This window comes from Thunnus maccoyii, chromosome 16, assembly GCF_910596095.1.
Source record: "Thunnus maccoyii chromosome 16, fThuMac1.1, whole genome shotgun sequence".
Taxonomy (NCBI): Eukaryota; Metazoa; Chordata; class Actinopteri; order Scombriformes; family Scombridae; genus Thunnus; species Thunnus maccoyii.
Genome location: NC_056548.1, coordinates 25,842,665 through 25,870,123, shown reverse-complemented (window position 1 = coordinate 25,870,123; position 27,459 = coordinate 25,842,665). Strand labels below are relative to the sequence as shown.

Sequence of the window (27,459 nt, the reverse complement as noted above, 5' to 3'; positions counted from 1 at the left end):
TACAAATTACTATGGATGATCCACAGACCTAGGATATAGAGACTATAGAGAACGACTTGAATTTTCAGGTCCTGTTCCAGAAGTAAGAAAACCTCTTTCAAAAATCACACAGACATTTGTAATAAAACACATGAGTAAAAGTCCAGCCCTACAACATACTGTAATCTCACCAAGTTGTTCAGTTCTGGCACAAAAACTGTGTATCATTGCTGTTTATTTTATATTTCTGTTGCAGCCTTTAATGAACATCATTTCCCACAAGCCCATCGCCATTGTGGGATAAATGTCACCAGCTTGACAGACTGAGGCCAGTCAAGTGGGTTATGTAGATGAACAGGTGGGGACTGAGGGTTTTTTTTTTACACAGTTTAGTTTACAGCTGAAATGTTGGTCATTAGAGGAGAGTGTGGCTGGATATCATGGATGTGGAAGAAAAAAGCTATGATATAAAAAATACATCTGTACTCAAGGTCCACTTACTAGCTTTCCTCTAGAGATTCTAACCACATCGTCTTCCTCAGCAAATTCAAGCAGAAATCTCAGTATTCTTGGGCCATTTTGAAAAGATCCCATGATCTGTGGAGAGCAGGTTTTCTTTCAACGTTGTTTATTTCAAGCTGTTGCCAATGACTTTTCGTGTTTCTGACGGCGAAACACAAAGCCTGCAACCAAAACGGTTTCAATTTTGCATCACACACAAATCAAGCAGCAGCATGTCTGTTCTAAGCAGCATGTTTGATTCTGGAGGAAGAACCTTGACCATCTGTAGCATTCTGTTTGATGCTCGGTGCTTCAAGTCCTGCAGCCTGCATGGCAGATCAAAACAGTGGACCACACAAGACTCACAAGTCTGGTATGCATGCGATCTCTCCCTCTCAGAGTGCTGGAGAGAACAGTAACCACTGTGCTGACTCCACACATCAAACCAACAGCACAAGACAAGAATACGGGTAATGTACAAAGTTGGATTGAAGATGAAATAATCTTCAGAACTTTTTGTTACGTACATTGTTGTTTTTTCCAGCACACTTTCTGCATTTCTCCTTCTCTTTGCCTTGGGTGGCTATTGACTGTTACTGCCTCTTTGTTTTCCCCATTGCCATGCATTTTAATAACAAAGCCAACTGAAAGAACTTCAAAGGTAACAAGCATCCCCGCGATTAACAATGTCTTTATGACTGGCCTTTAATGAAGTGCTGACATTAGTTTTATATTCAGACCAAAACAATTAGTTGCTTCTGGTCTATTTACAACTGTTACAAGTGATGAGATAAATTGGACTATTTTCGCTATGTGTGTGTGTGTTTGTGTGTTTGTGCAATTCACATTGTACTTGACCCAAGATGTACTCTCGTTTTCTTCTTCCACACACACTCACACAAACTTGTTTACAAGCAAAGAAAAATATCACACATAGAAATACACAGAATTCATTCAGATACAGAAACACAAATGCACATAAACATACACACACACACTGAGCCACACACACACTGAGCAGGGCATACTGCAGGCTGCAGAGCTCTGCCAAATGATGGGGTCCTAAGAGGCAGTGGCTGTGACCTTGGCTGCCCTTGTGTGTGCCTGACTCCAGCTGGGCGTCCATTAGAGGGCTCCACAACAGACGCTGGCCTCTGCTGAGAGCCAAGGGTCGGATGCGATACACACACACACACACACACACACACACTTGCACATGTGCCACATGAGCGCACACACAGAGACCCACAAAGCGTTGCACACATATACCCAAACAGTTAGGTATAGACAGCATGTGTGTATCTGAGCATGTGTACGTGAGGGCATTTCAAAAACACAATCCATTGTAGCGTGCATGCTGTGCACACACACACATACGCGGCGTTACCACGTGTCTGTGTGTGTATTTACCAGTGCGTGTATGACAAAGAGTGACAGCTAGCAGGGAGCGAGGGACGGGATGTGTTACCAGTGATTTGGAACCTGAGCTTTTATCAGCGGAACAGGTGTTTGGATGTGATCTTAAAATGTGTCATTTATTTTACATTGCTCTCTTCCATTAAAGGAACATATGTTTCTTGTGAGATTTTGTTGGTCAGTTTACCAAATAATTTACTTAGTAATCTATCAGAACTGATTGCTCAGTGCTACGTTGTAACTCTTTAGCCTAAACTATGTCATAGTGTAGTAGGCTGCATGCTAAGGCTGTGCACAGTATGAAAAAAAACAGTCTTAGTCATTTCAGTTGGACCACTGCAAAAAAAGGGCCATTCATGCTGCAACGCAATGCAGCACCATCTTGCTACTCACTGTATTAGCCAAACATGTGCAAATCATGTATCAGTGTATTTCTACTGTTTGAGACGGAGGCTGAGACAATCATGTTGTTGTGATAACTTTCCAGAGTTGTAAAATCAATATGGAAATTGTAGTAACCAGATAATTTAGAGAAACCAGTTCCGCAGATAATCGAAGAACATTTACATGCACTGCAGTAACCTTATGTTGGAAGCATGGTGGACTGATTTTAACTGTCTTAGTGCTAGAAGATGCTGCTTTCTGACATTTTGTTTCTGTGTGTGTTGGAGCAGATGGTACAGAGAGGACAGACAGTCAGACAGATAAAGCAGAACTCCTCCTCACAGCATAAAGGTGGGTGAATTTAACAAATACTCAAATGTTCATGAGTCTAAAACTAACTTATTTAGACTTCTACGGGCTCATTTGTGTTAGTTTCAGTTTTTGTCAACCTTTGGGTGGAATTATTATAAAAACGAGGTGTAAGTATCTTTCCTAACGTCCACCTGCTCCCCTGTTAGTTTCCCCATCTGAAGTCTTTTGTCATTCACATGCATACTTGTTAAAAGCCGATTAGAAATCTGGTTACATGTATATGGAGAAAATGGACGAAATCTACCTGGGGAAACTATATTCCAGGGTATCCCTTACCCTGTTTACAGTAACCAGGTTTTCATGGCAGTGTTATCTGGTTACTGTAGTGCATGTAAATGCACTGTATGAATGAATCCACTTAGACTATCTTAAGGATTAAACACAGTGGCCATATGTGACAGAGTAATAAGTAATTTCTTATACATTTGCTCCTTGTATTTGACATATTTTGGCTGCTGTTCCTTGATTGCAATTTACTTGAAAAATGTCATCACTTACTTACAGCTCCTGTATCAACCTAACACATCACACTCAGGCATCAAACTGCTACCAACCATCAAACTCCTGTTGAGACAGCAAACAAAGCCACCCTCCAAAAAGTTGAAGTAACACAGTGTTTTTGGATTAATGCTCAATTTCAACTAATGATTCCCCATTACTCATTACTGCTGGCTATTGGCTTCAAATTCCATTATATGACTACTGCTATGCACTGTGGTTGGTTTTGAGCTTTATTGATGCCCATTACACATAGCACTGTTTGACATAATTTGTTGGTTTCAGATTGTGGATGTTTGGAATGAATGAACAGATAGACAGATAGATATACTGTTGTTAACTGGGCTAGCTTTGTACAGTGAACGTTCACTTACCTCAAGAGCAATAATAAAAGGAAGTCACCCAGAAACAGAGATCTTAGCTTTGAACGGTAACAATAGCCTTCAGGCAGCTCCAACAGCCAGCTGGCCTTTCCCTTCCTCCTGACAAAAGGAGAGGAAGGCTAATTTTACCCTGTCTGCTGTCTGCAGTGGAGCCACTGAGCCACAACACTGGTATGCTGCAGACACCACCTCACAGCATGCCATCCCTCTCTCCCTCCCTGTCTCTCTGTGTAAGCCGGTCAACTCCAGCACCACAACCATCATTAAAGCGTTCTGGCTGATCACACGCTTTAATTGGACCGTACCAGCGGCCCGGGCAAAATGGCGCCTTGTTAGCTCAGCTGCAGAGCAGAGAGAACGCACAAACAAACAAGCAAACAAATGAGGATATAAACAAACCTCATGGAAGCTCACTTGGAACATGTAGCAGGGTAAGAAGCAAGGCAAAGGCTGACCTGCAAACACACAAACTGATAAGGAGACATGTAGCAGTATAGTGGAGAAGGCTCAGGGGCTTATTTTTGACTGATTTATGATGGTTTTGTGAGAAAGCTACTTTTCTGAAGCAATTTAAATTTCACACGCATACTAAAAACCTAATACATTACATTCGGTAGCCACTTAGAGGCAAATTAGAGTCAAATGAGTACCAAGCATTCATTAGTAGCATGGGTGGCCCCAGTGGGGCTTCTGATGTAAGCAGTAATGTCATGGTTTATCTGAGGAAATATATAGAATATTTTCTCACTTAGAGCATTTAAGCTTCAATACGGATACACACCTCTCTACCTAAGTGCAAGGCTTCCAAAAAATATCGAAACAATAGTTTGCTCTCCAACAATAGTGGTGTTTAATTTGGAGGCAGGAGTGTGTGCATTGTAATATTTTCCATGTGGTGCTGAGGGACTTGGAGAATTCAGTGGGTCGTTTCACTTTCACGCTTTGCTGAAGAAAAAGCGAGAACCATCTGACAATAGTCGCTACAAGTCACCTTGGCGCTGCTTTTATCCTAACAGGGTGGCAGATAATTCAAGGTTGTTAAAGCCACACAGTCACCACTAAATCAAGAGCTTTAGGTACAATGCAGCTCCTCTGATCCACTGACAGCGGTATGCTGTTGTTTCTTCACTGATGAAAAAGATAACAGTTATGATACTGCACATTACTGCTTCTAGCTGGGGGAATTCTTTTTCATCTCATCCCTCACAGGAACATGGTGCTCAAGGGCACTTCAGCAGGTGAATAATCATTGCAATTTGAGCAAAAGTCATCAGTGATGTGTTGATGGGTGATGTTTACTGCCCAAATCTCTCATTGAAAATAAAAATATCAGAAACTGATTTGCTGAGTTGTTGGTGTCAGTGCAAGTCATAAATGGGGAAACTATTAATGCCATTGCTCCACTGTAATTAAAATTGTCAGTCACAACAAAGTAAGACAATGCATTTTATGAGTAGATGAGCTGAGCTGAAGCAGTGGAAATCTGTTGTTGTGATTCTCCTAATAAGACATAAACGCATCAGAAGACTAGCAGCTAACAAAGTAAAAACAGGGAACTGTGTTAGCTGTGTAGCTATCAAAATGTCTGATAATTGTTCAGTCAAAGTTATTTAAAGATGTATAACTGCAGTGGTTGACATGTTTAATCCTTTCTTGGATTCAGCTGTTACAGACTGTATTGGAGTGTGCATTCACCAATAGCCCCACTTATGATCTGAAGCTATGAAAAGCTCTACAGCGAGGTAAGTGATGAAATTTTGAACACCATCGATTGTCATGTCGGCAACAACTAGGAAAGTAAGGCCTAGGTTAGAAATAACTGGAATCATCCTTTAAGCGCACTCAGTGGTTGAGTGGTGTATTGTATGGTTGAGAAAGGTTGCGTTCAGGGATCTGCTGTAGTGCTCTCTGTGTAGTGCACTAAACAGGACACCTTATTCAGGACAAAGTAAGAGAGGAGAGGAGCGCTCCCTCCCTCTGTATCACTCACTGACCTTCTCAAAATGGGTATAGCAAGAGAGAGAAAGCAGAGGGAGAGGCCATTTATCTAGCTATCCCTCCACCCTCTCCCTCACCACCACCACCACCACCACCACCCAAGTGGGGCAGTGAAGCTGAAGGTGAGAGTGGCACAGCCCTGCAGCCGACAGGCACAGCTTCAGGTTCAAACCTGTCGCTTTTTAAAACAGTCATTCTCTCATTCTAACCAACAAGCCACCCTGCGTACACCTGAATGTACACTTACACACATCCAATGGTGCAACCACATTAACACAATATCAGATTAATCCTCACATAGAAGCACATTTAACACATGCACCCATCCATCACAGCCACCATGAGCTGATCCTCCTACTTGCAGCTAAAAATGTGTGTGTGTATGTGTGTGTGTGTGTGTGTATGTGTGTGTGTGTGTGTACGCTGAGAGGGGGGCGGTGCACGGAGCAGACATGCCTGGCTGATCGCACTGCGCCAGGGCCTCCCAGACGAACTGTCATCACCAATTAGCACAAATACGAGGGGTCGGCAACCTATGGCACGCGTGCTCAAAGTGGCACGTGAGGCCATCAACACAGGCACGTGGAGCAATTCAATAAAAAATATTGGTAACACTTTCTGTGACGCCCATGTCTATAATGCATTATAAACATACTGCTTATAGCACTATAAGTATAATTATAGTTATGAACACTCATAAATATTCACAATGCATCATAACAATAATCATAACACATTATAAAGCATTTTATAATGACTTATAAGGTCAAGTATTATAATACTTCATAATTGCTGGTCACTCACTAACATTTTTTGCAAGGATCAAGGTGTATTATAATTCTCATAGTTGTAATACATTATAATCATTTTATAATGCATTATAATCACTGTTATAATGCATTATAATGTGATTATACGTTACTCTAAGTGGTCATTGGATGCTTTAAGTGAAGTAATGAAATTCCTGAGGTAGAGGCAGATATAATACATCACAAGCTGGTAATAAGTCACTATAAGTGGTCATTGTTTGCTTTAAATGAAATGAAAAAATATCATGAAATATATGCAAGATATGTTGAATGAGGTCATAACAGAAATTGTCTGCTACCATTTGACACAACTTTTTAATGATGAACAACTGAATGATGGACATTTATATTTCACTAATGTAATGTTTTCCCAAAAAACTCTAAAGACTCGATTGACTCAAATTATAGATAATACCTGAAACAATTTCTGCTTTACCTGTAGCTGTATATTTTACTTTTATGAAAACGTTTGATCAATTAAAGTGACTCCTTGTTAACATTTGGTAAGTCTCAACCTTTAAAGGGATATTTCACTTTAGTAGAACTCGTGAAAAATCAGCTGTCTTACCTCTATCTAAAGTCAACTACAAATAAGCTAGTGACCACAACTGTCCCTGTCATCCACTGTCAACACCACATTTCCTCCCAGGTGTCAGGCTCCTCATTCACTTCCATTCATTTTGAGGACCAAGTCTATATATATATCACTTATGAATTATAAACAAACAATACAGCAATCTTATTCTTTGTAATATAGTTTTCTGAGTCAAAGGTACTTGTTTCTTTTAGCTAATGCAACAGGTAACCATGGTAACCACACCCCAATACACAGCACACTCAAACCCACAACAAATTGACGGGATCTGCTTTTATTTATCAAAGGTCATAAATCTGTAAAGAAAATATCAAATGCCAAAACAAACACATACGTTTGACTCAGAATTGTCTGCTTTATTAAAATCTTCACAGCAATAGTTTGAGACCAGTTGCAGCTCATTGTTGTTCTGAATTCAAAGACCGCTCCAACAGCTTTTTTTGGGTCAATGGAGGGCAGGGCATCAAAAACCTCCTTAACAGAGAAGTGTCTAAGCGAAAACCTTTCCTTAAAATGGTATTGCTATTACAACTGAGCCCGTCTTCAACTGAGGCAAGTGTAGATAGATTTGGATTTTCAAACAGATGACCAGAAGAACTGAAATGACTTAAAATAATATCACAGATTTGTCCTTTTTTTTTTTTTTTTTTTTTTTTTTTTTTTTTAGACTTTTTTTGTCTGGAATCTCCAATGCAGAAAATTGGACAATGATCACTTAAGTCTAGTGCAAACACACCACTGGCTGTGAATTTCTGTGGCTTGTTTGTTAGGATTATATCCATCAGGGTCGACTTTTCTGGGTTTCTGGTGTCTGGCTGAGCAGGTGAAGAAATGAGCTGAGGTAAATTTAATTCAATACAGTGATTTTTTTTTAGCCCCTAAGAGATGGAAGATAACCAGTCAAGGTTAAGGTCACCCATGAGCAAAACTTCTGAACCCTCATACTCTGATATAAGATTTACCAATTTGTCTAAAGCACTTTGATGAGCAGACAGGGGCGATAGGCACCGATTACCACCATATTATTATTATTAGGATTTAAAGATCAGCAATTCAAATTCTTTTGGCAGAGACACAGAGTGTAACACAGACAGCAAAAGAGTTTCTCACAAAAATAACAACCTCCTCCCTCCTTGTGGTTCAGTCCATGTACTGTAACTGTCAAGTGCAATGACATCATCCTTAATTTTATCAGTCAACCAGGTTTCTGTTAGTATTAAAATATCTGGATTGCTTTCACTTATTGGTAATAAAGTGTGTGTGTGTGTGTGTGTGTGTAGAGCGCAGATTGTGAAGTGGCACAGGACATCTAAAAGGTTGCCGACCGCTAACAACTGACATCCCATAATGTAAACTGTGGCAGAGAAGATTTTACCAGATCATATGGTTAGTGGTACAGAAATACCAACTCACAGTATTACCTGTGGTGGAAAGTAATAAAGTTACTCGTACTGTGCTACTGCACAATTATTAAGTATTTGTATTTTATTTGATATTTCCATTTTATTCTGCCTTATATTTCTATCATAGTAGTTTCTTTCTGCACTACATTTCAGATGGAAACATTTTTACTCCAGAATACAATGTCAGCCTATAAAACAAATATGCGTATAGTATATATAGTAATTAAAATTAGCTCCATCCCAGCCAGCTGCAACATTAAAATGATACTTACATGTTAATGATTCAGCAATAATCTCTTATATATGTAACATATTGCAATTGTGTACTTTTACTTCAATGTAATTAAGAATGCAGGGCCTGTACTTGTAATAGAGTATTTTTCAAATGTTGTATTGCTACTTTTTAGCCACGCTAGCGAATCTCTCGGCAGCTATCGGATGGATCGCCATGAAATTTTGTACAGACATTACTTGTCCCCGCAGCATGAATCCTTGTTGCTTTGCAGTGGGAGATTTGGACTGGCATGTTAAAATTTGACATATTTCATTTAACTACGTGTTCATGAATGCATCATGAGTACCATGTGTATCCTGCATTCCTTCAGAGTGGAATCATGCACAGAAATTAACGCCATGTGTCTGCAAGATGTGAAGTAAGGTCAGCGGCAGCAACGATGGCAGCATGTTATGAAATGAACAGAACTTGCTGCCGCTGACGTATTTTCTGTGGTGGTTTCATTAGCAATATATTAACTCCCCTTGGGCGTCGCTGCCAACAAGTTCTTCAAATTACATGACAAAATTCGTAATCTGTCATTGCCCTCCAGAGTGAAACATATAAGCAATTTCTAATCTGACACCCATGTATGTAAGAGTCTTCCAAAACTGGTTCAAGTCACTGTTACAAAAATAAAAGCGTTTCCTGATCTCACACAGCTATGGTTAAGGTTTGGTTAGGTTGAGGCACAAAAACAACTTTGTACTGGTAGGGTTTGGGTCAAAATATCTACTTTGGTACAGTTAGAGAAGTATTGTCATTGTTGTAAAAAAAAAAAAAAGGAAAAAAAAGCAATGAAATAGGAAGTGAACAATGGTCTAACATGTCAAAGTCTGACGTTTTGTTGCCCTGACCTCCTCCCTTTGCTTCCCACAGACATAATCCTATGGCCACTAGAGGGTTTTGTCACTTGAACATAAAAATAGGTTGTTTTTCTTGGAAGGGCAGTTATGTTGGCGAAGGAAGGACAATCTGGTGTTGGATGGCAATAATTCAGCCCATATGTGCCTCCAAGCAGATATACATTTTAATGCAAGTAGATGTTGCTTGTCTACGTGTATCTACTGTTAAGACCAGTTACATCACAAGCCTTAGACAGCACTCTCCACCTCCATCATCAAAATCCCAAATGAGGGAACATCTTTAGAAAGAATGGTGTTCATCCCTGCAGTAGAGTTCACACACACATGGAGAATGTAAGCCAAGAAAAACTGAATCTGTCGTGAAGGCTAATGCTGGAACAACACCTTACTAACACATATTATGTTGATTTTCCCTTTAATTTGTCGTCTGTATCCATCTCATTTCATTTCATCAAGCCATAAATAGAACTTTACCATCATCAGTGTAACTTCTTCTGTGTTGTTGACATCCAGAGGTGTTACTGAAAAAGGTGAAAGTGAAGCAAATAGGCGTAACTCATCATCCCCACCTGCCATCAGCTGCAGCACTCTCTGCACCAGAGCTATCAAACTGTGCAGCTTGCTTAATTAGCAAACAGTTAACTGTTACAATCCGCCTTGAGTGTACCTCGCCAGAAGCTCACATCTTTCCCATTTTAATGCTTGGACGTTGCCCAAACTTGCTGACGTGGAAAATGATAACAATACTGGCAGACTTGGATGTGAAATCCTCACGTGGTGCACTGATGACTGTGTGGTAAGGGGGGATCTTGTGTTGTTAATGTGTGGCAGCAGCGCAGTGTGTGTGTGTGTGTGTGTGAGGGGGCTTGAGGCCATCGGTGCTGGATAAGACTCCATCAGCACCACAATGTATAAATAGCTTTGCCCTGGTTTGGTTGCTGGCACCCTCCAAAAACCACCCAACCACCAACCCATTCACCCACACCCACACACACACGCACACACACACACACACGCACACACACACACACACACACACACACACACACACACACACAGCGTAACCCTGATAAGTTGCCACAGTGCAGCCTTTCTGTGTGGTTTGGCTGCCCTTCAAGAAGTGTGTGTGTGCGTATTTGGGAAGGGGTGTTTGTCGAGCTGTCTCTATCTGACCCCCGTGTGTGTGTGTGTGTGTGTATGTGTGTGTGTGTATGTCAGTGAGGGTCCATGTGTACACTTTAATACCCTGTTTGGCTCACTCTGCAAACAGATGGAAAAAAATTTGGTTAACTGCTGTAAATTACGAGTATGCGTATGTTTACACCTGTATTTCTGCAGCAATGGGCTCGTAAACACGCGAATAACACACACACATACTGGTGCGCATCCACAAAACACACACACACACACGCATGTGTGCAAATTCCAATAAAGAAAAGCACATCTCCCCAAATTTCAGAGGTAGAAATGTTCAAATTTTATTTCTTCGTCATCCAAACTTTTTCACCTGGTTTTGGAAGGGGATGTGAAATTCTCCAAAATCTCCTCTAATCCCTGACAGGTTTTCTGTTTTCGTTTGCATCTCATGCATATTGTCCTAATCTTAAAGCCTCTCACTGGATGGCCAGAGTCTCTGTTTCACGTGTTGAAGGGCCAGAAAACCACCGAGCGCTTGATAGGATGAAGGTTTGAGAGAGTTGGAGAGGAAATAAAATGTTATGAGATATCACTTCAGTGTCCTGAGAGACGGGAACTGTGCAGCTGTGAAGGGCGCAAACTAAACCAAGTCATAATCCTGACCTAACAGATGTGTTTTTGACTGCAGTCGAATGTGAGGGGGAGATGACGGGAGATTGGGTGATTGGGTAAATTTAGCTTTTGCTGCACACAGATAATAATGACAGACTTTTCAAAACCCAACTTGAAAAGTTCTTCACATAAGGCAGCAAATTAAAATCAACAGTTATAAATCAAATGAAATAGAGAATAAAATGTATAAAACCTATCCCTATTATGCTTCATCTTGTTTTCTCATGAAGGGACCAGGAAAGAAAATCAATGTAAATTTCCAATGTCATAATAATATTTTTATTTATCTTCTTTTCTGATATTTACCTTTTTATATGATTTAATTTAAATCAATTCGGTCATGTAAGTCATAGGTGTTCATGCGAGTTTTATTAGTGTGAATGTAGAGGTGGGTCCAAAACCACTTCTTATCCAGTGTAATATTGTAATACCCATATTATGATGTCTGACAGTGTTTTCCTTTTGTTTGTTTATTTGTAGAGCTGCAACGATTAATCGATCAATCAATTAGTCAGTAAGTCAATCGACAGAAAATTACTCTGCAACTATTTCAATAATCAAATAACAGGTTTTTTTTATTTTATTTTTTTTACTGTTTTTATTTTTAAAGCAATAATGTCAAATATTTGCTTGTTGTATCTTCTCATATATAAGGATTTAAAGCTTTTCTGTGTCATACATGATAGTAAACTGAAAACAGCCATTTTTCACAATTTTATACACAAAACAATTACTGAAGAATTAATCGATAATGAAAATAATCATTAGTTGCAGCCCTATCTGTTGGTTTGTTTTAGTCTTTTTATTCTTATTCTTATTATTTAGCACTTTTTCATCTTTTGATAGCCTTACAGTAAAGATACATGCAGTTCCTGGCCAGAATTAAACTGAGGACACTGCTGACAGACACAGTTTTGGTAGTTTTTTTTTTTTTTAACAAGCCCCTGTTCACTTCCCCTCAAAGAATAATCCCATGTTAGATGATGTTCCAGTCCTCTGAAAACTCAAATGGATTATTGTGTATTTACAAGAACCAGACTCAGTTGATTTACAAAATGTATTTTTATCATTATTGAAGACACTGATGAACTCACCTAAACCACTAGGCTGCCAGGACACTCAGCATGTGTTTTAATACACTTTGCTGCAGATGCTTACCTGTTCCTTTGTACCAGTTAAGAAGATGTTGGAAAATATGATTATAGGTTGTTTGTATAATAGGATTTAGTTCTTGCTCTATCTTTATCCTCATGCAACCCTCCTCACCCACCATCCTCCTATTCATAAATGTATACTGTACTCATTACACACACACACACACACACACACACACACACATGCACTTCCTGGTGTGCGCTCTCTAACCCAAGTGAGTAGAGTAAGTGCCAATTGTGTGTGTGTCTACATGCGTGTGTGTGACTGACTCGTCTGTCCCTGCAGCCGTCTGGCACCCCTGCCAATGACCTGACCACTGCTGTTGCCAAGATACTGACTCTTGAGTGTGTGTGTGTGTATGTATATGTGTGTGTGTGGGTGCATGTGTGTGCGTGGATGCATACATTTTTTTTCCACACTCACATACAACCTATTTCTGCTCTACGTTCTGTATGTTTGTATGAACTTCCACACACACGTTGTCAATCAAAACTACACACCTACGCAGTCAATAAAGTGCTTAAACACTGCTGATAGACGGTATCGTCGTGATTCCCAGTGTGTCCTGGAGTAGTGAGTCATAGATTGTGGGGGTGGAACAATTACATAGGGAGTCCAATGGTCATCACCCAGAAAAAAAGAAGAGAGATTTAAAAACAGTTTCTTGCAGTTCTTTTCTCTCTGCCACAGCTGTTTTGCTGCTTAGACTAAACTGGAAAATAAATAATTCACACAAGTCAAAAGAAATGCAAAATGCCACCTGACCTGTGGGGGAGCAGCTTACTGTTCAAGGAGACAATGATCTAAAACTCACTGCATGCATAATATCATATCATACTGAAAATATTACAGGAGTTTATCACATTATATTTTTATAGTTTATTATGGGAATTCATTTTAAACAAAAGAGACGTATTGGAAACAAAAAGGACTGAAAGGGGCACTCCACCAATTTTACAAGCCAAAGTTATTGTACTAGTCATGGAGAGCAGTACTCTGTGAAAACATTTGTAGAATGTCACTTTCTAAATGAGAAAATAAGCCTGATGATGTCATCATGGGCCTGTATTACAAACTGGGGCGTGGGGTTTCAAAGACATTTACCAGGCAGGGAGAATCAAATGAAAGATGTAACTGAGTTGCATTATGGGAAGTGTAGGATCCCATGTTCTTGGAGCTTGACTCATAGTTATCTCTGCCTCATTTTTGGCTATTCCTTTTTGAATTTATCCCCCAACAAAATGCTACCTACTGGATTGAAGTCCAATGTGAATCCTAATTAATGTAAGTTAAGTTGTAAAAAAAAATATGAAATGCCCTTTAAACCTCTGAATGGTTATTTCATACAGTTGTTAAAGAAGACACCTGCACTGAATACTGACTGTTTTTTTTCAATTTTTCCATTAAATCAATTGTTCTCGTGGTAATCTCACTTATGAAAGACACAATAATTAGTTCAGGGCTACAAGATGTGAAAAAAGTAACCTTCAAGGCAAATTATTTTACTGTAATTTATTTTGTTTATAAAAATGAAAACCCCAAATTGACATTTTACTCAATATGGAGTCCACTGTTCTATTCTAAATGTGTGTACACTTAAATTAGAGCTACTAGTTCTTGTCCGGCTTGCTAGACAAGCTCATTGTCAAAGCTCCTGCACACACTCGGTGCAAAGCTTTGACTGGTTAGATGTCCTCTCAGGACTGTGTGGCTCTGTACAAACTGATGAGTCAAAGTTATGATTATAAAGATTTTCAAGAAAGGATATGTACTGACTGTTTTTACACCATATCAGAGGTGTGATAAGTTACTGCTAATGCAAACTGAACATCCTTGTCAGGGACCAAGCAGTAAAACTCAAGAACACAAGGTGTATAAAGCAAAAATTAGTAATTTATTTACAACTTAATTTCGACTTGACAAATTATTTTTTTCAATATACAAAAATAGAAAAAACTAGAGGAACGTAATCTCAGAAACTAGGGCCCTTTAACTCAACTAAACAAACAGCAACCTAAAGTGAACTCAACATAACAAACCTGACAAATGACACTTAAGGGGGGTTTATATACACACAGGCTAGCCTACACAGACACACAAGGGGGGCAGGAATAAACAATTAACTCTATAACACAAATTACCCTTAATCTCACCAAAGATTTAAATAAAGAAACGATTTACAACCCAAATAACTATCAAAAGCAAGAAAAATAAACTTAAAGTCCTAAAGTAACTGAAGTTAATTGGATCCAGAAAGGCAGACTCCCCTCTGGCATGCCCGGTTGGCCTCTTCCACTTCCTGCCTGCCACAGTATAAGAGGCCATCTTTACCAGTGCAGACTCTTTTGGCCAGAGGGAGGACTCGCCGGATCCATGAAACAAAAGACAAAGGTAAATCAGAATTTAACACAAGTAAGAAATATTAAAGACAGAATGTTAACCAAAATGCGTGCACTCAAATTAGCAAACAAACTGTCAATAATAAAGTGTGTGCTGTATGAAAACAAAAGACTGTGTACTGTGATTATTTGAAATGTTTGTATGTTAAGTGTTACAAAAGAAAACTACTAACACTTACTTACATGTGGTGTGGCCACCACAATCCTACTGCTTCACATGAAAAGTATGAAGCACCCATATGAGGTGGCTTTTCTAGTGAAGGAGACACAGGAAACATAATATTTATCACTGTAGTTAATGCTGACCTCAATCAGTCATTAAAAATGTGTCATTTTTGTGTCAGCGAATCTGTTTAAATTTTTGCAAGGGAGTAATTGAACAAGAAGGAGCACTTGTTACAATGAAGAGCATCTCCAGCTCTTTAGCAGGAGAACCAGCTCCTTTTACTGTGGAAAACTACTTGTGTCATGTGCAACATGAAATGAGATTGTGGTTGTAATTATTTTTTTGCGGTTGTTTGTTTGGCTGCGCAGTAAACAGACACATCAGCTGCTCTTCTGCTGTATATCTGTCAAAGTGGCTGCTCGAGGAGTGTTTGTTCCTGTATTAAACTGCACTTGCTGTTCCCACAGTAACCACGGATGTTGCTAAATCAACCAGGACTGAAGTCTTAAGGATTACAACTTGTTAACAACCTGGTAGAACGGAAAAACATACAACTTCGGTCCTGTTGGATATATAATTAGGTTTGGTGACAACTTCTCAGGTTCAGCTAGAGAAGAAGTCGGATGAAATCTGGTATCCAAAACTGGGGAGCATATGGAACAACTGATGTTATACTAAATGATCTGTATGGCTCTTGAGTCAGTCTGACTCACACTGTCTGCAGCCAGTCTGAACGAAACACGAACACCAACACACACTGCATTCGTCGTTAGAGCAGGCACTGTCAGCTGCTGGCTTATCATCAGACTTTGGTCACCACACAGTTCCATACAATCGCTAGTTTTCTTCACATTGCACTATTTAACTCCAACAGAAGAGACATATAAACAACACGACCAATGCTAATTTTCAAAATGTGCAACAGGATTTTGAGCCTTACTTCCTGCTCTCGTTAAGATCGGCCCGTGGAAGATTATTTAACAGATATATCACTGTCATGATACTGTATGGGTATCAATAGATACAGTACTGCACATATTTGTAAGGTAAACAAAGAAAACATGGATTCATAGAAAATACTGGAAGAGACTTGGCAAGCGTGCTGTGAATTACAGCTACAGCAGCATCAATGTATCAATCATGATCATCGTGTATCAGTGCATTAACGTGGACAGATTTGCTTCCTGTTAACAATAAAACATTCACTGTCCCTGCTGGTAATCACACTTATGCTGTGTTATGTGTTCAAACTATTTCAATCAGGAGATACTGAATGAAAGATGAATAATGAGAATATTATCATGCTGACTGGCTGCATTGTACACATTACTGTGGAGACATACAACTGTTATTTATCTTTTTATCTTTATTAGGTGGTAATGTTCATAGATGATGTTGATGTTCATCTGAAGGGCTGGATGGATTTGACCTGCTGCAGGACATCCTGAAGGGCTCATTGAGCTGGACTTGGAGCTGTATTCCACTTTAAGGGCTGACTCATGATGGAGGTCAGTGAACAATAGTGGCACAGAAATGACAACTGTGAAAGGAACATTTTTAAAATATGCCAGCAACAGGAGGATTGGTTGACAGCAGGCACAGTGAGCCCTGATTGGTTGAAGACCAAGAGACAGGTGACAGATTTAAGTGGTAGTGTGGGATACTGGATGCATAAAAATAAAGTAAGCATGTACAAGACAAGCTGTCCTCTGTACGTAACTTTTGCCAAACCTCGTATGTACACACAAATACACACACACGCAAGCATAGGTGCCTGCTCACAGAGATATACTGTTAGCTTCAGGGTTCATTACTGAAACTAGAAAGACAAAAAACCCAAAACTATAAAAACTAAAAGAGATTTTTTGCAAAAGATCTTTTTTGAGACGTGTGCACATACACACCTCAGTAATAACTCCAAAAAACAACACAAGCACTCTTGACATGTGTCTCCAACCACACATAATGTATTTTGCTGCCCCAACTTTCATAAACATGACAAAATCATTTCTGAGAAAAGATGTGAGTATATTCATCCTGAGACAAAGTGCAAATGTCTAGACTGTCAAGATTGTTCCAACAGAAAGCTTCATAACAGCTCTTCTTCTTTGATATACAATACATAGAAGCAGAACCAGGATGAAGCTCCCCCCACCAGCTTACAATTGTCTTTAGCAGGAATGATTCCAGTTTCCCTAAATAATTCATGAGACACTTTCACTAAATCCTCACTTTTTCCACCATAGGAACATTCCAAGGAACACAGGAACCTTTTTAGGAACTCATTAACTTAATCAGAAAAATAACCAGAAAACACTCAGTAGATCATCACTACTTTGAAGACATCTATTCTTCTATTCAAACATCACAGTTACACAGCAGAACATTAGAACAACATGATGACTATTTATTGTTGTGTGCAAAAAGCTGCACTTCACATGAAGCTGTAGTTTTTTATTATCTGTCTAATTTACTTCATCTTCGCAGTTCTTTGGAAATGTAAAAAGAATTGCACAAAAACAACTTCATTTTGTAGTTTTGGCCATATTTCTTACGAGTAATACCATCTGTGATAATTTTGATTTACTTTTATAGAACATGTCTGATCATGTGACTGGACATGGTTTTTGCAATGTTGCTGCATTCCCAGATCTCAGCAATTGACTTGATTACAACTATGCTAATGTACCTGATAGAAATGATGGTCAAAGCAAAGAAAATATGACTCACATTGTACTTAACTGGAATTATCCTTTTAAAATATCTATTTGTTGTGCCAACCCAGGAGGTTCTGCAAAAAGCAGGTTGAGTCATTTTCTCATTTATTTGATGTCTGTACTCATTCAAGTAACTTTTGAACTTAAATATCTTCATTAATCTGGTAGACTCATAAGGTCTTGGTTCCTATTACAGAGAGTATGGTCTCTATTTGAATGTAGTCTAATAACATGGAAGTTGATAACTTGATAAAATTGCTGTGTCTTTTGGGCAAACATCACATTCACAAAGACAGATTTCTTCAGTTTCTTCCAAACAAAAATTTGTTTTATGTTGAACTTCAGATATTTTATGATTCTGTCTGCATGGTATCTGAAAACAAAAAAAAGCTTTAAAGACATCTCATCTCTTGAGAAATATTGTGGACAATGTTGTTAGATGATTTAAGATGGTTTGCAATATTTCTTATTCATTTTTAAAGTTATATTTGTTTATTTTTCTCTCTTAATTTCTCTATTATGTATCTTTTTACATCGTACAATTTTATGTCTGCTTGTGTTTTTATGATTATTTATATTTTTTTCTCCACTATACTCCCTGAACAATTACAGCATTTTTATTGTAATAAAAATGCTTCCAATTCTAGTGTTTTTCCTAGAATTGGAAGTTGTAAATACTGAATTGAGAGTACACTTGGGAGTTTAAGGGGATGGTAAACACATTTCTATTATCAAATTTGAATATCTAATTGTTAAATGGGTGAAAATTAATTTCAGCCATATATTACCCATGACAGCGCCCCCAGTTGTTGACTATACTCACATGATAGCTGAGGTCAAGAGCTCTTTATAACAGTTGATCCCATGTCTGCAGCTCCTTTTGTTGCTGAATTATAAACCTTCAAACATGTGCCCAAGTCAAGGTTCAAAGGTCAGTATTTCAAAGCAGGAGCCATGTAGAATCTTCATAGTGACATATGTTACTCTCCAGGTCGAGTCCTTTCCAACGATGTATTTGGTTTAGCTCTACGACAAATTTTTAATTTTTTTTAATTTTTTAGTTTCAGAGAGCACTTTGAAGGCCCAACATATAAAATGAAGCTTTTTGTTTGTTTGATTGTTTCTCTTTTCTTTTTTAGTGGGAATAATGAGCAAAATGAGTCACTTTTAGAGATTACAGTACTGCTGACAATCTAAACATACTTCCCAGCAGCGGGTCCTCCGGTCCACTCACCAGACTGAAGCTGACCATTGACTGTAGGCTACTGATAAAATTAAAATAAAGAAATAAAAACAAAATCTTGTGATTAAATGTTGAGTAATGTAGCAGTTATGGTTGAAAAAATGACAAAAAAGAAAAGAAAGAAAAAACAATACAGCTTCTGTGCTCCCAAGTCCTGACTGACAGAAAAAAAACATGCAGGCACGAAAGACATTCCTATTGAAATACATTAGTTTGTCGTGCTGAGTGTCATGAAAAAGTGGAAAATTCGTGTCCATGTACATGAATCTATAGATTAAATTTTGTGACTATTTCATGAACTGCCTTCAAACTGGCCTGACTGTGCATAAGGTTGAGAGTTACTTTCCCTGCAGCTTAAGCAGGAGCTGCTGTGTTTGGTAGGGAAGTAGGACTGTTATACTTTGTTGCACAATGATATGCATTGTGGACATGTGTAGTGCATAAAATCAACTACTGTGCTCTGTGCTGATGTGAGTTGTATGAGGAGTTTTGCGAAGGGGGGCATACTTGTTAGTTGTAAATCTAACATCTGTTTTGTCTTTTTGCTTTTATTTTCTCAGTGTCTGTGGCCTTTATATGCTTTGGTAAACAGATGTACTCATAAGTTATTCCGCTGGAGCAAGTTGGATTGAACTGAAGTGAATTGAGGAAGAGGATAGTTTTTGCATGTGGATATTGTAAAATTGACGCAAATAAGTCAGCACTGAGCTTCTGAGTCTTGTTGGAAGGTAAACAAGCAGTGAAGTGTAAATAACAAGCTTTCGTTTGGTGTGCCATTTACTACTAAGAAACCAGCTGCTGAATAATGCTAACTCTGACAATGATTTATGTTTTCACTGTGTGTGTGTGTGTGTGTGTGTGTGTGTTTGTATTTGACCATTTGTGTGTCCTCCTTTTTGTGCGAGCGTGTGAATGTGTTGCTGCGTGTGTCGGAGGAAATGAGGTGACCTGCTGCGTGTGAACGCGCTCTGACAGAATGCCTCGTCAGATGTCTGGGGAGAGCCGGCCAATCAGCTCTCCTGTCTGTCTGCTAGCCGAGCTACATGCACGCACACACACACACGACATGCGCGCATATACATACAAGGACGAAACACGCATGTATGAACGCACATGTTAAAGATGAAATACAACATACAAGGAAAGACACACATCAGGGCTGTAGGCACACGCAACATGAAACACACTGACTGATTAATATGCAGCTCATACATGTTACCACACACACATACACACATACACACACACACACACACACACACACACACATACACACACATACACAGCAGTGACTCAGACACTCTTCCCTGACAGAAGCTCATGCTCTCTCTCTCTCTGTGTGAAATATGGCTTCCACTGACAGGGACGGATGGCTGTACTGGTGTCATTAACTACTCTCCTGTGTGTGTGCGTGTGTGTGTGTGTGTGTGTGTGTGTGTGTGTGTGTGTGTGTGTGTGTGTGTGTGTGTGCATACCATCTGCAGCTATACTGAAATTAAGCCACTATAGGGACAACTCTGTGAGAACACATAGAAGGAGAGGAAACAGAAAGGAGGACAAGGGGAGGGAGTTACAGAGGGATCAACGGAAGGAAGGAAAAAAAAATTAGAACAGACGGTAGCAAAGATAATCAGGATGAGGGAAGGAAACTATGCAGATGGAGAGATAAAAGGGAAGGATGAAGGTGCAGGAGGAAGGAGGCAGGAAGTTTGGAAGCGAGGAAATGAAGGAAGGAGAGTGTGAACAGGTGAAAGCAATGAGGAAGAGATTAAAAAAAGAGGAAAGAATGGATGAAGGAAGGGTTGGAAGAAAGTGTTACTTAAAAGATAACACAAAACAAAATGCAACATGCTTTAAAATACTAAATTCTCCTCCTCATAAACCTCACATACACATTCACACACCCAAAAGCAGCACCCATGTAGCAATAATAGATCAGGAGCTCCCCCTGAGCAACCCCAGCAGACCAACTCTGCAGACATAACAGCAGCAGCCTATCAACACACACAGCAGCTTAACAGTGTGAAACATTTACATACAAAAACATAACCTGCTCCTGCCTCAGTCTCATCTACGTCTGATTCTGTTCACCTATCCGAAATACCTGTAGCCTGGGACACAATAGGCAACTTATTTGAATTTAAACCATAACTCACAGTATTACTCGTTGTAAAGCTAATTACATTTTACAATTTACTTACATTTTATGTTACATTACTTTTCATTGCCTCAACTGACAGGCTATGCCTCCAACAGACACGGCACACTGGCTTCAGTGGCAGCAGATTGTCTTCAACAGCCGAACAGAGTCTGAATGTGACGCGGATGGGTCTGATGGATATTACTGAAAAAAGTAATAACTTAACAAATTACCGCCCAACACCAATGGCCACGCAGCACACTGTTCATATTATGAGTTAGTACTATTGAGCTAAGTTCTCAGAATATCAAAGCCTGAATATCAATTTTAAGCTGATCAGACTGGTCATTCTTGTAATAAAAAGTTGTTTGGCAGGCAGCTGTGAAATCTCAGATGAGTGATCTTGAACACACACCAGAAGTTTTCAAAATAGTCCCCATTCACAACTGCATTACCCCATTTTATTGACATAGTTTTGACAAAAATAAAATAAAATAAGCGACAAGAAATGCTCACTGATAAATGAAACCAAATTGGATTTTCACACTATGGTGAAAATGTCAATGAATACAAAACCTGCATGGCCCTTTAATTCTTGGTTAACAAGCTTGCAGTCCTTGAGTTTTATGGTAAATGGACTGCATTTATATAGCGCTTTTCTAGTCTGCTGACCACTCAGAGTGCTTTACAACACATGCCAACATTCAATCATTCACACATTCACGCAGGGGCTGCCATGCTCATCAGGCTCATCAATGTTCTAATGCTCACTCACCCATTCATACACCAAACTCGCACACAATTTGGGGTTCAGTATCTTGCCCAAGGACAGTGGACAGCCCGCTCTACCTCCTGAGCCACAGCTGCCCCATATTTACCTCGCCAAACACACATTAAGTTGTTCCCTGTAGAGTACACAGAGCCCAGGATATATCACTCCAAAGTCGTATAACAAACATTTAATTTCCTTATTCTCCAAAGAGTATATCTACCAAAACAGCAGATACACATTATGTTCAATAAAGTCATTAACAGTCTCAGGTGAATCACAGTTTGTCGCGAGGGCCCCGTGCTGCATGCTGTGCTGTAGATCCTCTGATCTGTCCTCTAAGAAATCCCTGCCGCTGATTCTGTCCGACGTCACACAGAGACCTGATGTTTCTAACCTCCACTGCAGCTGCATAAAGAAACTTGCCCTTCACTTTCTTAAAACTCTGCGGCAGAAAACACAGCAGCGTCCCACCCTCCTCCTGCCAGCCTTCTGTCTCAGCTCACACTCCCAGTAAGGGGCAAACAGGAGGCTCCTCTATTCATGAATAGTTGAATACCTCTAGTGTAAGGGCGGGCAGTGGATCCAGGATCCACTGCATGCCACTGGTGGCCTTGTCTTTATGATGCCTGTGTTCATAATGTGACCTTTCAGGGTGTCTGAGCTGTCAGACTCCACTGAAATAAATGAAGGGTCCATACCTCTTGCTTTCATCCCCCTCTACTTATGCAGGTAAGGGCCTTCAGTACTGAGGTCTAGATGTCCAGGACCATTAGAAAAAGTAAAGCTGATAACCCTGATTTAAGCCACTGGCCCTCCTCAGAAGAGCCAGCTCTAGATCCCCTAAGCAGATGTCCGCACAGCATGGCATTCTTTGAGATACGTGGATTCTAAAAACCAACATCCTGTTCTTGAGGGCCGCCTGTCCCTGCCCTCCTTTCAGCAGCAACACTAGCTCCCATAAATGACATTTATATCATATATATTTGGCAAGTTGCAAAAATGTTCATACAGCACCGAATGAATTGGTAAAATGTTTGAGCCCTATAAATAGCATCAAATCAGAGATCCCTGCCAGGGAAGTCATAGTCGGGGTCTTGACACCGGTGGCGGTGGGGTGGAGGATGGGGTGAAGCAGTGATGCGGTATAGACTGCAATGACAGCGGAGAGAGACAAAGCAGGTAAGGTAGTTTAAATTCTCTTTAGCTAAGATGATCATTGGATGATAGAAAAGCCTGCACACAAAGCCCAGTGAAATAAATTAATAAATAATTGGATAATAGTTGAAAGGTGGAGCTCAGTGTGATGACGAAATAGGCTGACAGCTGTCTTCCTGCTTGAACTTGTGCTAAAAGTTTTATTATTATTCAACTTTTTACCGTTATGTTTCGTCACTGACAGCACTTTGTTGAGGTTATGGAAAGAAGATCATGGTCTTGGTTTGATACAGAAAGAAGTCTGCAACATTTAACTGAAACCACAATCTTTCACTAACCTTAACCAAAATGCTTCTGTTGTCTAAATCTAAACAAACGTGGGAGTCAGGATGCAAAACCTCAGTCTCCAATCACAACATCCTATGTTTTGCATGCCTGCCTTCCACCCCAACCACCTCCCTTCGACTTCAGTGCGATATATAAATATAGTGCTTCATTAGTTTAAAAAAACGTTGCCTGTGAACATAATCCAGGCAGTGATTATGTTTGACATCACAATGTAATTAGGAAAACAATTCAGTAGAATATATTTGTAATTTCTAGGAGACAGGGTTGCCTGCAGGGGCTGAGATTGAACCACAGTTATAGGATGGTACTTTAGAGCATGATGGCTTTAAAGGATAGTACTTGCAGTGCAAAGGTCAAAAGAAGTGTTCTCTTCTTGAGATTCTTCCAGACAAGAGTGTAGGTTTGGTTTTATTATTGGTAAGGACATTTTTTCATCAGTCAACCAATATGCACATTTGTGTGTGCACTTTAAAGGACCAGTGTGTAGGATTTAGTGGCATCTAGCGGTGAGGCTGCAGATTGCAACTAACTTAATACCCCTCCCCCTCCCCTTTCAAACATGTAGGAGAACCTATGATGGCTGCGAAAAAATGTTGAAGGCCCTCTCTAGAGCCAGTGTTTGGTTTGTCTGTTCTGGGCTACTGTAGAAATATGGCAATGCAACATGGCAGCCTCCGTGGAAGAGGACCCGCTCCCTATGTAGATATAAAGGGCTCATTGTAAGGTAACGAAAACCCAACAATTCTTATTTTCAGGTGATTTTACACTAATTAAAACATACTTATGAATGTTATATTCCATTTCTGCCAAGTCCATTCCGATAGATGCCACTAAATTCTGCACACTGCACCTTTAAATGCACACATATATATATACACACACAAACATACACAGAGCTTGATTCTGCTAAACGGATGCTATATGCAATACGTATTTCGATACATAACTTACCTAAAATATTTTTTTAGATTTACAGATTCACATTCTATTTTTTTTAATAAATTCTAATACCTAAGTTAATTTTGAGTTTCTACTCTATGCTGCTCTGTTTTAACAAACACTGCATTATAATTTTTATGGAAAGTTAACTACATGCACATATACATGGGTTGAAGTAAAAATCTAGCCTCTCCAGCAACTATGGTATTATGCCTTTCCCCCAACACAGCCATAACAATGCCTTATTGCAGGCCCAGTTAACATTAGCAGAGGAAGTCTACATACGCAGGGACAGTGATGGCTGTAATTATCCCCAGCTCTGCCACCCCACTCTCTGCAATTTTCTGTTCAGAAGAGTAAGTAGGTGCCTGATAGCTTCAGTGTATATCTACCTTGATAGCTGCCCAGCAGGCATCCTTGCCAAAAGTTGCACCCCACCTGCAAAGGCCTGCTCAGACCCCCTGCGAGAGCAACAGAGATAGAGCGGAAGAGATGTCGGAGGTCTGCAGGAGATGAGGATGGAGGGAGGAGCAAGGGAGGAAACACAAGTGAGGAGGAGAGAGGCTATGATTGCCAGCCAGCATGTAGCCGGTAATTACAATGTTGTGTTCTCCCCCTCTCTCACTCTCTCCATCTTTCTCTCACTTTCCCAGCCATTCACACCTTCCTGTCTTACATGCCTGTGAGCTCAAGGTTAATGGGAAGTTGGGGGCGATTGGCTAAATAAAGACACACATATACATGACACATGCAGATACCAGACTCTTTTGTGTGCTAGAAAAGTGCAACATTTGTCACAGTCACAAGGCCGGTTTCACAAAGATAGACTTTGACTATGGTTTACATCTAACTAATGGTCAGACTTCAGTTAGACGTCTAAACTCATCACTTGCACAAAGCTAGTAGGACTCATTTGCCATCTGGGTAAATTAATTAATTTAAATTAATTATTTATCTGACCAAGAAACTGCATCAAACTGCTCAGCACGGTTGACCCCAGCAGACAATTTAGCAAAGAGTGTAGCAATACAACGACATAAAATCTGAGCACAGTGCAGACCTGTAGCAGAGCTGAGATTCTGTGGCTTCACTTCTACTAATATGTCAGTCAGGCTCAGTTTCCTCAGGTAAATGAAAGCGAATGACAATGTCCTCACTGCTATGTATTCCCAACAGGTTACTGCAGTCTCTTAAAACTCTGCTTTATCCACAACTTTGTTAGCAAACCACAAATTATGAGCCATGTTTTGGCCATTTTTGTCATTTGGTGCCACTGGTTAGGAGGTGTCACTGATGATGGAGATGATACTGTATGTTACAAAGATCCCAAGAAAGCCAGAGTGTTACAAAGACATTTAGTAGGGTTTTTTTTAGTTAGTTTAATTCATTTATTAGGTAAGGCACTGCAAGTTTATTTCATACACAATTTAAAATGCTTTACAGAATGCATTTAAAAACCTTTTTCAAGAAGTATAAAAACATTAAAATTCAAATGACGTGACTAGACACCCTTTTAAATAAAATGAAAAGGTTAAGAACAGAGACATAAATACAGGATAGATAAAGATGTAGGAGTACTTAAAGTTCAGTGAAAGACAGGTGGTCAAAGTCAGAGAAAGTTTCATATCCTCTGAAAGTTTGTTCCAGCTCTGCAGCACGCGGTAAGTAAACGCTGCCTCTCCATGTTTAGTTTGCACTCTGGGAACAGTTAACAGCCCTCTGATGACCAGGAGGATTCATATGGTAAAAGAAAGTCACAGATGTATTTTGGTCCTAAGTCACTGAGAGATTTATAGACAAGCAGGAGCACTTTAAACTCCCTTCTCTGACATACTGGAAGCCAGCTCTGAGACCCGGAGAACTGCTGTGATGTGTTCAGTTTTCTTGGTCTGTGAAATTCAGTCCTTACATAATCCTAGTATTACTCTATTACTCCGATAACTTGTTTGTTGTTTTACCGGTAGTTTGATGGAGGGTTGGTCAGTTGGTCAGTCAACCCAGTCTCTTCAATCTGCGTACAAATAACATGACTTTACACTTTCAAGTCGCATGCTGTACATACGCCAAAGTCCAATTATGTGTGCAGGAGATACACCAATCCTTCCCATTACTTCTATCACAATGTGATCTCAAAGACCATGGTTTGGGTTAAAATTGTTAGGTTATGCACAAAACCCACTTGGTTAGGGTTAGGGAAAGATCATGGTTTGGGTTAAAACAGTAAAATGTGGTAAAAATGTCCCGTTTAATGGCACTAAAATGCACGACATGACGGTTAAAATGTCCGGTAAAAATGTCCCAACGTCACAGTTAAAGATGAACACTTGAACAGTGCTCTCCTGCTGCTTGTGCAACTTTTTGCCACCAAGCTATCAAGCCATCAACCCAACCCACCTACTCCTAATGAGGCAAAATCACCTTATAAAACTAAGAAAGCTTAGCACTCTGGGCTTGAGTACCACACTCTGCAGCTGGATATTGGACTTCCTCACAAACAGACTCAAGACAGTTCAGATTGGTGGTCCCCCCAGGGTTGTGTGCTCAGCCCCCTCCTATTCACACTGTACACCCATGACTGCAAACCCCGACATGGAGAGAACTCTGTTGTGAAGTTTGCAGACAACACCACCATCATCGGCCGGATTTCAAACAACGATGAGAGTTCATATCGGGAGGAAATCAACAATTTTGCAGAATGGTGCACAGAAAACAACCTACTGCTCAATGTCAACAAAACCAAGGAGCTGATTGTTGATTTTAGAAAAAAGGAGGCAAAGACACACACCCCTGTCTACATCAATGGAGCTGAGGTGGAGCAGCTGAATAGTTTTAAGTTCCTGGGAATCAGCATCACAGAGAACCTGTCACTGGCATCACACATCTCCACCCTAGTAGAAAAAAAGCTCAGAAACAACTGTATTTCTTGAGGAAACTTAAGAAGGCAAAATTCCCGTACCAAGTTCTTGTTTTAACTTTTACAAGGAGCCATAGAAAGCATCCTGACTGGAAACTAGGGGTGGGCCCGAATACAAATATGTTATTCGGCAAAGCACAAATAGTGTTTTTGTTTTTTTTAAGAATATTGATTTCATTTGAATATTTTAAAAATTATTTGTTTTCAGGAATTAAAAAAAACAA

At 39.7% G+C, this 27,459-nt stretch overlaps 1 long non-coding RNA gene across 1 annotated transcript; it reads left to right on the top strand.

Moving 5' to 3' along the window:
- Positions 1 to 714: 714 nt before the first annotated feature.
- LOC121881567 lies at positions 715 to 5,276 on the top strand. Its single transcript, XR_006091818.1, has 3 exons — positions 715 to 950; positions 2,571 to 2,631; positions 5,197 to 5,276. It is a non-coding gene; the product is annotated as an uncharacterized LOC121881567 (long non-coding RNA).
- Positions 5,277 to 27,459: the final 22,183 nt, after the last annotated feature.